We start from the raw sequence: 11,746 nt of genomic DNA, 5'->3' as shown, positions 1-11,746 counted from the left end.
ATGTATGTCCTCTTAAAATTGCCAACTCAAGAGGTTCCACTGCCTTCATGCCCTCCATCAGCTGTTGATGTGTTGGACATGGGAAACACTGATAAGAAAATGTACCTTGATTTATCTATTGTTGTTTTTCCATGTCTGGATGACATATGAGACAATCATAATAAAATAACGTACAAAGCCAAGGATTGTTTTAGTTGTTGTTCTTTTTGGTCTTTGGAAATATATTTGTAAAGAAAAAGTGACCAAATGAATGACCACAAATAGTGTTAATCAACAAAAAGTTATCAATTCTTGTTCCTTCAAGCTCTATGTTACAAACCCAAAAATCGGTTTTGGTCTCGTTAGCTTATATCCCCTTTTTGACAACTGTGGGGGGATACTTTTTTAAATACTGGATCTGAAATCTCGGCTCCGAAGAAGAATCCAGACCCTATTTCTTCCCCGACTGTTTGGAGGGGTAAATCAGGGTAAAAACGTCCGGAAGATCATGTTGTCTGAGCCTAGCTTTACATTCTTTAAGATATTAATGGTGTTCAACACAGGCCAGCTTACAACAGTTAGTATGATCTTGAGTTTGTGTAAACTGTAAACTGGTCTAAAGCAGCTGACAGGGTGACATGGAGATGACATCTTCTCAGTGCCTGGATTGAAAGAGAAAACAGGACTGATCAACACTCGGCTAGCACCATAAATTAGCCGTTGCCGTCTTCACCAGCCAGGGCAGGTTTTATAATTTTGTGTCATCTTGTTAGCCCCATGGTGAACTGGTGAGCTGCCAAACACCTTGCATGTCCTCATTGTCAGGTATCTGTGCTGTGTTGCAATACCCATACTTCCATGAGTACACTTAAACGCAGTACACTATCCGCACTTACTAAGTACACAGATTTCAGCAGGTGAGTGTTGTTCCAAATCTAATACTCCGTGGTGCGCTTACCGGAAATTACGCTTGCGACAGCCGGCGCGGCTCGTCACCCGCAAAAGACTTCCGGCTTTGAATGGCAAAAAAAATTACCCTTTGTGTTGTTTAATCTTTACTTCTACACTCCGGCAGTATGGCTCCATTAACGCAGCAAATGTGGAGAATGCGCCGGCGTCGTCAGCGACGTTACCTACTCCTCCTGATGTTGACAGACAATGCTCCGCTGTTGTTTCGGCCGCCATTACAAACATTTTTTTAGAGCTTTAGAGTTCCGACTGTCCGTGGTCGCAAACCAGTTCTTTGCTTTTCGACTAAAACCAGGATTTGATTTGTTTACCTGCAATGTGATTGATAAGGCTAGCGCTAGCAGGCTAGTGTTAGCTTATACCAAAGTCCAACATTAACATCTTACGTTCAGTGTTAATAAGAATGTAATCACTTTCCATAGTATTAAAGATGGGCAGCACAAATGTGTTGAACATGTCGTCTTTGTATGCCAATGTGGTCTAACAAAGCCAGGAGCAACATGCCCTCTCTTTTCTTCTCCCAAATCCCTAGTAAAGGTTTGTCTGAGCAACTTTTAAGAGGAAACTCTCAGGCTACGTTCACACTAAAGCTCTAAATGCTCAATTAGGATTTTTTGCTCAGATATAATTTTTTTATATTTGGTTGTTCACATTATCATTAAATGTGGCCTTTATGTAACTCCAGTGTGAACTACTCATGGCCCCTAACTGACCCACATGGGGAGAAGAACAATAACAAACACGTCACACACAGCATGCTGTGTACCGAATGACAGTGACGTATGCCGTGACATATACTGCCGCACAAGGAAAAAATCTTTCCCCTTGTTTTTCATCTCTAATGACTTAAATCGTCACACATTTGTATCAACTTTTAATCTCGCAATGAATTTGTTACCCCCTTTAAACTGTATATGTAAAATTGGAAAACAAAAATAGAAAAAAAAACATGTTTTGTCCTTTGTCTTAAGGAAAGAAATAAAGGTAGGGGGCACCATACTCACAATTCATCAGCTATAAAAACAACATTGTGTTTGACTTTGATTTTTCCCCAAACATTTTTTGTAGAAATCTTTCTACCCTTTTTCTTGCAGTTGTGTTTATTTGGCTGTGCATCAAAGTGTGTGTGCGTGCGTGCGTGCGTGCGTACGTGCGTGTGTGTGTGTGTGTGATCATGTGCCCCCATCAGTTTGTTTGTTTGTGTGTGTGTGTGTGTGTGTGTGTGTGTGTGTGTGTGTGTGTGTGTGTGTGTTCACATGGGGTGGGGTTGTGTGGCTCTCTTTGACCCTGTGGTCATTAATCTCACTTGCTGTCAGGGTAATGGACACTGATGGACAGGATAGCTCACACACACTCTCACATACACACAAACACACAAAGCCACACACACAAAGCCACACACACACACACACGCACACACACACACACACACACTTCAGTTACTCATTCACAGCAGCTGACGGCCATTCACTGAATAATCAAAGTTTACTAGCTTCTTCCTGGAGCTGGTGGTGTGTGTGTGTGTGTGTGTGTGTATGTGTGTGTGTTTTAGTGAGAGTTAAGTGTTCTCCAGTCAGCTGTCACTCCCTCTGCTGGTCATCTGAAGCACTCAGACCCTTTTCTACTCAAATCAGTCAAAGCTGCCGTCAGGCCTTCACCTATTCACTGTCCCACGAGGATTTTCCAATTCTCCAAAACATCTGTATGTTAAATTTCCAGAGTCACAGTAAGGTTAGCAACACAACCCCCGCACTAACCACACCGCTTTGTCCGGCCTGCCTGCTCGCTTCCTCCACATTTCAAAGCAATTACTCCATGTTGATTTAGCTGTCATTGGGGGCATGTGTTCGAGCGTGATTTATAGACGCCTGCCTGGTGCCAGTTGACTCGCGATAAATTGCACAATATTCCGAAAGGCTCATTTGCTTAGCGCTACATTAGGGGGCCGATGATTGCTACACAAAGCCATGTAAATGAGTTCTGAGAGGGGCGCCATCACTCAACATGTCATGTAGCCAATCCCATTATTATTTATGACTGGAGCTGGGCCGTGTTTCCTCAGAGGCCAGGCGAGGCTCATATGTGTGCTGTGACAGCTCCGCTCTGCCTGTGTGTGTGTGCGTGTGTGTCTGTGTGTGTGTGTGTGTGTGTGTGTGTGAGAGAGAGAGAGAGAGAGAGTGATATAGGCCATATCTGTGTGCCCGAGCAGGAAGGAGCCAGGCTGTCTGTGTTATCTGCTGGAGGGTGAAGATTAAAAGATGGTGATGATTGTACATGGGGAGATGGAAAGATGACTAACTAACTTGTTCAATCTTCCTCTTTTTTCCCTTTTTCAGGATCTTTGTCTCTCTCTTGTAATACACACAGGCACACACAGACAAACACACACACACACTTACCAAGCCAATAAATCCAGAGATGTCCCCAAACAAAAGCCTCTTCAGTGCACAGACAATAGAGGAGATCAGTGCAGTCCATTGTGTTTATTCACTCTTATCTCCGTCATGTCAGGGCCGGCGTGAGGAGCAGCCCGGGTCTGGGCCTACAGTATTTGGCCTTTTTCACGGTCGCTCAGACATGTCATAACACTGCTACTTACATTCACTGCTGTCAAACATGTCAGCTCTCCAAACCATAACAAAGATAACAGAGGCTCTGCTCTCAGATCCATCCTTCAGCAAGTGGATATCTACGTGTGTGTGTGCATGTGTGTGTGTGTGTGTGTGTGTGTTTGTGTGTGTTGACATTACAGCTGAGCTGTTATTTGATCAGAACGGTGATCTAAGTGTCTGTGGTGATTAGGTGTAATCTGCTTTCCAGGGCTGTGATCTATGGTCTGCAGCTGGATGGGGAGTGTGTGTTGTGTATGTGCAGCAGACTGGGTTATAACAGGCAGAAACCACACATACAGTTAAAAGCTATGTTGCTTTTACAAAGACATAGATGTAGATGGTAAGTTATTATGGTGCACTATGAAGCTAGCTAGAAAAGAATTTTAAAGCTCCAGTAACTTGAGTGCAGCACTATTTTTTGACCCACCTTCAGAGTCAACAAGGTCTACTCTACATTTGAATTTGGGTTATGTTTACTCCATGGACTATGATTGGTAAAAATATGGAGTACAGTGTATATATTCAGCTCCAGCTGAATATTGCTGTTTAACATACTTTAATGTCGTTGCTTTTATCTTAACTAGTGCAGTACCTGTTCAAAGTGTGGCAGTTTGGAGTGTGTATCTGTTCAGAGCTTGTTTAGCAAGGAGAAATCATTGCTCAAAATGTGTACATAACTACAGTTTCTTTTAGTCCAACAAACACTGAACGAGACAATGAAGTTGATGAGCTGAAAACACACTTGAAAAGTGAAAATTTCTCGGACGAAAACACAGTGCACCATGGTAGCAACCTGAAAATCTTAACTGTACCCTGTGCTATCATCTTTTTTACTCTAAATAAGACCATCTTTTACAAAATAAACATCATGTTGTATTGAAGATGTCAAATTGTTGATTGAAAAGGTAAAGTCATTATGATCATATTTACTGAGGTAATAAATCAAGTCAGAAGTAGGGTGATTTTACTATTGACTTACATACAAATAGGCTTCTTTTTACAACCAGTAGAGTCGACCCCTGCTGGTCATTAAAGAGAATGCAGGTGAAGCATTGGCTTCACTTTACAGGCTGAGAGGTTGCCGTGTGCAGCAAGCAGCCCAATTGTTTGGCCCCAGAAGTGCTCCTTGCAGCACTCTTGAGAAAAGTTTATCCAATCAACTTTACACTGCGCTCCCCTCAGTAATAAACCCACCAGGTGGAGAGTCAATTTGATGAGTGGTTCTTCAAATATATGAGCCATTTTGAAATTTCTGTTCAAGACAGACAGAAATTTCCTCCTCTATACTGAGTTGATGCTGCTACAGTGCAGACATTGTCTTGATCACTCAGGCATCATATCGACATCGGTGCATAAAATGTGGTTGCAGTAGCGCTCACACTGCAAAAAAAGAAAAGTTGGGTGAACTCAAAATTTCAAGGCAACAAACTTTGATAAAATTTCAAGTTGGACAATTAAACTAAATATTTTAAGTTTTGTTTTTGAGTTTGCTCAACTCTGAATTCAGATTTTTGTCAACTCAACACGTTTGTAACACCGCTATGAAATGTCAGCTAATGTTGCGACCACAATTTTGAGTTAGCATTGATACGCTAATGGCTACTCTTGTAGCTGTAACAACCAGCGATGCTAGCGTCAGTTAGCCGCTAGCATCAGTTAGCCGCTAGCTTTCGCTAATGACCGAATTTCACCGCTTTCCAGCATTTCACAACAAACAAATAAGAGTTAGCAGAACTATTGTCCCTTGTTGTGAACCCCAACTTAAATATATAAGTAACAACAGCTCACAAACTTGTTTTTGAGCAGACAACTGGCTTCCTTTGTTGTGCTAACTTACATTATTGCCCTAAATGTCAATAATTTATATTTCCAAGTTTTACCAACTTAAATCACTGTTTTAGGCCAAAAAATACAAGTTGGCTTTTTTGCAGTGCAGGGGGCAACATATATTTTTTTAATGATATAGGTCCTCACAGCATTTTAGAGTCGACAGCTATAGCAAAACTGTATGGATCATCAAAAATCTGAAAAATTACCTTTTGCCAGTTCTGTACAAAAAAAGAGAATTTTGTTTTTGAGATGTATGGTTCAAAAGTTACAAGCCAGTTTTTTGTTGAAGTGCCACCAGCTGGCCAAATTGTTCCTGCAATTTGTCACTTGCGATACAAGTGTGAAGCAGAATGGGTGAAAGGTAATTGAGATATGCAAACACATGCACACACAGATTCCTTGCATTATAGTTCATATGAATGTTTATTTTGAAAATAACAGAAATAAGTTTTCAGTGTGTTATTGTTGCCAAACACAACCAAAGTGTAATGCAGTCAACAGTGATTCAGACAGAGATTCAGGTTTAGACATGTATGGCAGATTTCTACTTGGCTCTCATTCAGGTTGCCCTTCACCATATGTATTCACTAGGAGAATATCAATATCTGGGCATGGACTACTGATTGGCGCTTCTGGTTGGTTTTGCTTCACATAGCATCTGTGTTGGCCTGACTGTGCATTTTGTGAACTTTCTCTCCCAGACATTTTCTGCTGATTCAAACTTTTACATAGACAAACACAGACGTGCACTGGCAAGAGCCATCATCTGCAGTTGTTAAATCTATCCATCAACAGTAAGATTATCTTAATAATCTCAGAGGAAATTTAAGACAAATTTTAACATTCTCCAAATCAAAGAGTGGATCGAATTTGGCGCCCACACTGATGACTGATGCAATGCCAACTGCTGGGAATTGTACAATGCTTGCACAAAGCCAGACAGAATAAAACAGGTGAAGTATAAAGCGAAGAACATTTTTATTTATTTATTTTTTTACACTTTTGATGGCAGTGGAATCCATTTTAAATGTTGAAGTCACCTTCAAATGCAGTTTTTGATACTTAGATCATTAGTGAAGTACTACTTTAACAAAAGATTCATTAGAGATAAATATGATAAATATGCGTGTAAAAAAAGAACTCAAGCATTAGCTTTTAAAAGTTGGTATATAACTGCACTTAAAGCATTTTCAGCTGTACTCACTTCATTCATTTACTCCATTGTCTTTCTTCCTTCTCCCCCATTCTCTCTCTCTCTCTCTCTCTCTCTCTCTCTCTCTCTCTCTCTCTCTCTCTCGCTTGCTTGCTCCTCTTGTGTTCTTCGTTGCCTCTCCCCATCTCCTCCTTCTCCTCCGCCTCCTCCTCCTCTCCACTGGAGCTTTTTGTTTTTTAACGGATGAGTTATTGACTTAAGCAGGGCCAATTAATCAGGGTGTAATGGGGCAGTGGGGAGGCCCAGGGAAGCCATGCATCATGGGCCAGAGATGAGCTCTGTCAGCCTGCTCATACAGCCCTACTCAATCACTCCCACATTAACGCCAGGCACAGATGAGGAGGAGGACGAAGAAGAAATGAGGATAGGGAAGGAGAAAGAGGAAAACAGGAGAGAAAGGAAGTAGAAATTGTTCACATACGTAGTATGGATCTGAGTTAGACACAGAATGAGAACGTGTGAGAGGCCACACGTAGACTGTAGAGTTCATATACCACCCATGAAGATCAACCTTGTTGTCTTTGGCAGCTGTGTCTCATCTGATCTTACCTCAGGTGGCCTATGAGTCTACGTGTGTGTGTGTGTGTGTGTGTGTGTGTGTGTGTGTGTGTGTGTGTGTGTGTGTGTGCTGTTTTGTTGTGTCTGGGCCAGATGAGACACCTGACTGCACTTTACACCCAAACATAGCGATGCCAGAGATACAAACATACAAACAACCTGAGATATCTGTTGTTTCTGCGTTGATAGAACAAACACTCACTCATACAGTACCCGCATGTACACATTCTTAGATACAAAAAAAAGCTGTGATAGTGGGTTTGATGAACACCTCCATATATGGAGGGTGAAAAAGAACGTATTCATCAATACATACGTTTTCATTAGAATTAATAAATAAAATATTACATTAAAACACATTAATTTAAATATAATTTAATAAATAAATACACAAATGCTAGCAATTAAAAAGTATGTAGAATTAAAAGTATATTTTAATCTGTCTTATTTTTTTATTTCTACATTTACTTTTTTTTTCTGTAAATGACAAATGCTATATTTTCTAACCTTATTGGCAATGCAATTATTTTGCCTTCCAAAAAAATTGATTTATTATTGGCACAAATTGAATTATAAAATATATTTCCTCTTCACTAATACTGCCTACTACTGTACATTTAATTTCTCTGACTCTATTGTTATTTTAAGTTTTATGAGCTGTCTGAACCCCTACTTCCTTCGACTGGGGGACACTGAACAATCATTTTGAAAAAAATAATAATATTTGGTTTTACATTGAAAATAGAAGCTATATACAGTCAAGATATAGAAAGATATCCTTTGAGGCGAGTAAGTTTAAATTCCCATGTACTGCATTTGTTTTTATTTATAGATTGACTGGGTTTTAAATGGAAAATCATCACATACACCTAAAACTACAGGCTCAAAGCTTCACTTTGATGTATTGGTTGTGGGAATTTGAAAGAGATCCAGCTGTCACATCAGGTTTTTGTCTTACTACTCCCACTCATCCTCCTCATCAGTGTGAGAGTTTCCCTGAATGATAGCCGGGGACCACTGATGGGCAGGCCGCCCCACCCAAAGGTCCTGCAGGCTGGTCAGTAGGACCGGCAGGTTGACAAAGCAGAGTCTACAGAAACACTGTAGGCAATAAACCAGCCAGTAAACAAAATGGGCATTTGTATCTTGTGGCCACCCACAACTATGAATAAGATGCAGCAGACATGTCAATCATGTTTTCTTCCCTCCAAATAAAGACGAACTTCAGGTTGAAGAAATATCGGACTCCATCACATTATTTGTGCAAACATATGTTTTGTCCTCCATTTTACAGTACTGTGTAAAAGTCTTAGGCAGGTGTGAAAAAATGCCTAGAAGAATTGATGCAGGTTTGAAAGCAAAGGGTGGTCACACCAAATATTGATTTGATTTAGATTTTTATTCTGTTCACTCACTTTGCATTTTGTTAATTGATAAAAAATAAAATAAACTATTAACATTTCTATTTTTGAAAATATTCTTATTTTACAGCATTTTTTCACACTAAGACTTTTGCACAGTGCTGTACATTCTGCAGTCTCTTAAAGATTCAATTGTCCTGGAAAAATGGCATTCAAAAATGGGGCAACTTCTGTGTAGCGCTTCAGTTTCAGTTGTGCTCATTTGCAACAAGGGTTGCATTTTAAGTCATCTGTTACTGGATTAGCATTATTGACAGATCCCAGTCACATAAAAGTTTGGTTCATTATTTGATCCAGTGCTGCTTTATGCCTCATTTTCAGGCTTTTCTCATTGGGTTACCTGCTGTCAATAAAATGCCAATTACCAATGCCGATCTGATTCCAAAAGGTGCCTGTGCCCCCAACAGTGCCCCCTAACAACTGACCTGGCTCTGGGCAAACGCAGCGCTGTGATGGTGGGTTCATGTAAAATTCATAGCCGACAATGTGATACACATGTTGTTTCACTCAGCCTGATTGATTTATCTGACTACCATTGGTAGAGCCTTTACAATTATCACCGACATGTGTCAGTCAATGGCTTTAGGCCCACCAAGCAGCTGTGTGTCACATCATAATCCTCCCCGTCACGACACAGTTACACTGAAGTAAAATATCCACTTAACATGCTGTCCATCACTTTTATCTCCTTCAGCTAGTCCTCGTCTTCTTTTCTGTCTGTCTGAGTCTGTCATGAGCGAAGCTGAAATATTGCCTCTTAAAGTATCGCTTTTTTCTCTGTGAAATCAAGGAGAGGGTGTGAAAAAGGAACACAACGTGTGCTGTTTTTATCCAAATTGAGAGTTGATCCCCTGACCCCTGACAGTGACATGTTCGGCCCACTGACCTTCAGTCTCACTGTTTACACATGTCCCCTGCACCACCTGGTTTTACACCCAGAGTTTGTGATTCAAGTGATCAAGGATCAAAACTTCACTCTGGGCCCCTTGTGAGAATTGGCCGCCTTGAATAGAATACTGATTTTTATAATGACTGCTGCAAAGCCAAAACAGAAGTTCAGCTAAGTAAAAAGAATATGCAAAGCACCCTCATCCTTCCCCTGGAGTGGTGGAAATCTGGTGGCGTCTGCAGTGTTTTTGCCTGGGGGGCTAAAATGAGTTGCCAAGCTAAACTTTAGAGAGAACAGCAAAGACAAAGGGAGAGAGTTTGAAGAACAAACGACTGTCACAAATTCACTTCTATACCGTGTCCTCTAAGTCTCTGCTAACATACAGTATATCTGCTGATATATTAATACACAAAATGCAATATGTACCTCAATATGAGGGCGAACACATGATTTCGCTTCAGGTAGGATAATATAACTTAACCGTGAATATTATGGAATTCAGACACAAAAATATACAGTAAAAGGCAACATGTTAGTCAAACTATCTTGTAAACTACAATCATGTGTCAGATGTATTATGTTGAATGACTGAATCCTTGCAGTGTTAAACACTCCTGTGATGTGGTTGTGGCTTTGGCCCATTCTGAATCTGCAGCAAGAGAATGCTTTGACATCAAGTTTGCAGTGGTGGACTCAGACTGTTTGAAGGGCAGGGGCGAAAAAATAAAAAGGGCACATTCTGCACCAGTACGCAGAAAGCTATGATACATCATGTATGATGAAATAGTCCTCATCCTTGATTACAATTGGCATTAAGTTAAGGAGATCCAGATCAAAGTAATTATTGATATGGTACTGAACCAAACCTAACCAGCTAGGGCGGTCTGGGGGGGCCACATGAAAACATCGCCTCTTTCGCATTCCCCATTCGTCGGCTGCCAAAGAGAGGCACCATGGCACCAGAAGGGCACTAGAAGGGCACTCAGTAAGGCACATTATCGAATTTTTTTGCACTAGAGGGCACACCATCATCATTTATTATATGAAGGGGCACCCTAGAAGGCACCCAATCATTTTTTGCACATGTTAAGGGCAGCCAATAAGGCACTTCCTCTTGTTTTCACCACTCTAGAGGGCAATTTACCGCGCTTTTTCAACCATGGAGGCATGAGTCCCCCGAGTCCGCCACTGCAAGTTTTTGCACCTAAAACCAAGTTTCGAAACTCTAAGTTCATTATTTATTTCCAAGGGGCTTTAGCAACAAGTTCAAGCCAAAATGTCTTTGGATTGATCTACAACCAGTCAGAAAAGCAAAACTTGCAGCAGGTTGTGGCGGTGCTTGGTTGTGAAATTGTAGTTATTTAGTGGCTGCCTAGTTAGCTAGCTTGCTTGCTGATTCTCACATACTTTCATGTTCAACCTATTACGGTAAATGTGGTGAACAGCAGGCTGGTGGCCAATGGCAGCACTGGAGAATACTTTGCTGGCAGGAGAGCAGGCAGCAGCTCCAGAGACAGCCAGCTTAAATTGTCCTTAAAACCAACTGACAGATTATAACAGACTTGACCACTTGACTTCTATACTAGCTGATTAGCTGTTAAAACAGGTGGCGAGCCTTACTTTCTGAAACAAGCCTGTGACAACTTGACAAGCTGAGTCACAGGCGACATCATCAGCCGGTTTAGCTCGAGCTGAGATGGGCAGTCCCCCCAGTTCACACCACTGCAAGTTTTTCCTTCAATGTTCAAAAACACAAATCTACGGTCTGAACTGTACAGACACCTTTGGGTCTCATGATGGGAATAAAAACCCTCTTGTGTAAATCCGTGCAAACAGATTTGTTAACCACGCCCTCAGATTCACAATCCATGCATTAATTGTCGAATTTGCATACTTAATAAATTGATCTGATGTGCTGTAATAGATGTTTATTCCAGTTTTTTGGTGAATTGTGCTGGTCTTCCTTGTAGCTAGCATTAGCAGCTTGAAGTTACAGCCACTGCAGAAACAGAAACCACCCTTTGGTCGAAATTATGTTACCTTAAAGAACCCAATCAAGAAAAATCTGAATCCAAAGGCAAGGATTACAGATCAGTTAGCACAGATTTACACATTAGGTTTTTTTTCTTTCTACCCTGTGACCCAGTACCTCACAGTACCCTGTGAGAGGGGCTGCTTAAAACTGGGCTTAAGTGGTACAAGAGGATAAAAACCAGGGACATTGGGTTTTAGGACATAGAAAATGGGACAGATGGCTTAGGAAAATAAATTATAA

This window comes from Centropristis striata, chromosome 7 (assembly GCF_030273125.1).
Source record: "Centropristis striata isolate RG_2023a ecotype Rhode Island chromosome 7, C.striata_1.0, whole genome shotgun sequence".
NCBI lineage: Eukaryota > Metazoa > Chordata > Actinopteri > Perciformes > Serranidae > Centropristis > Centropristis striata.
Note: the sequence above shows the minus strand (reverse complement) of the source record.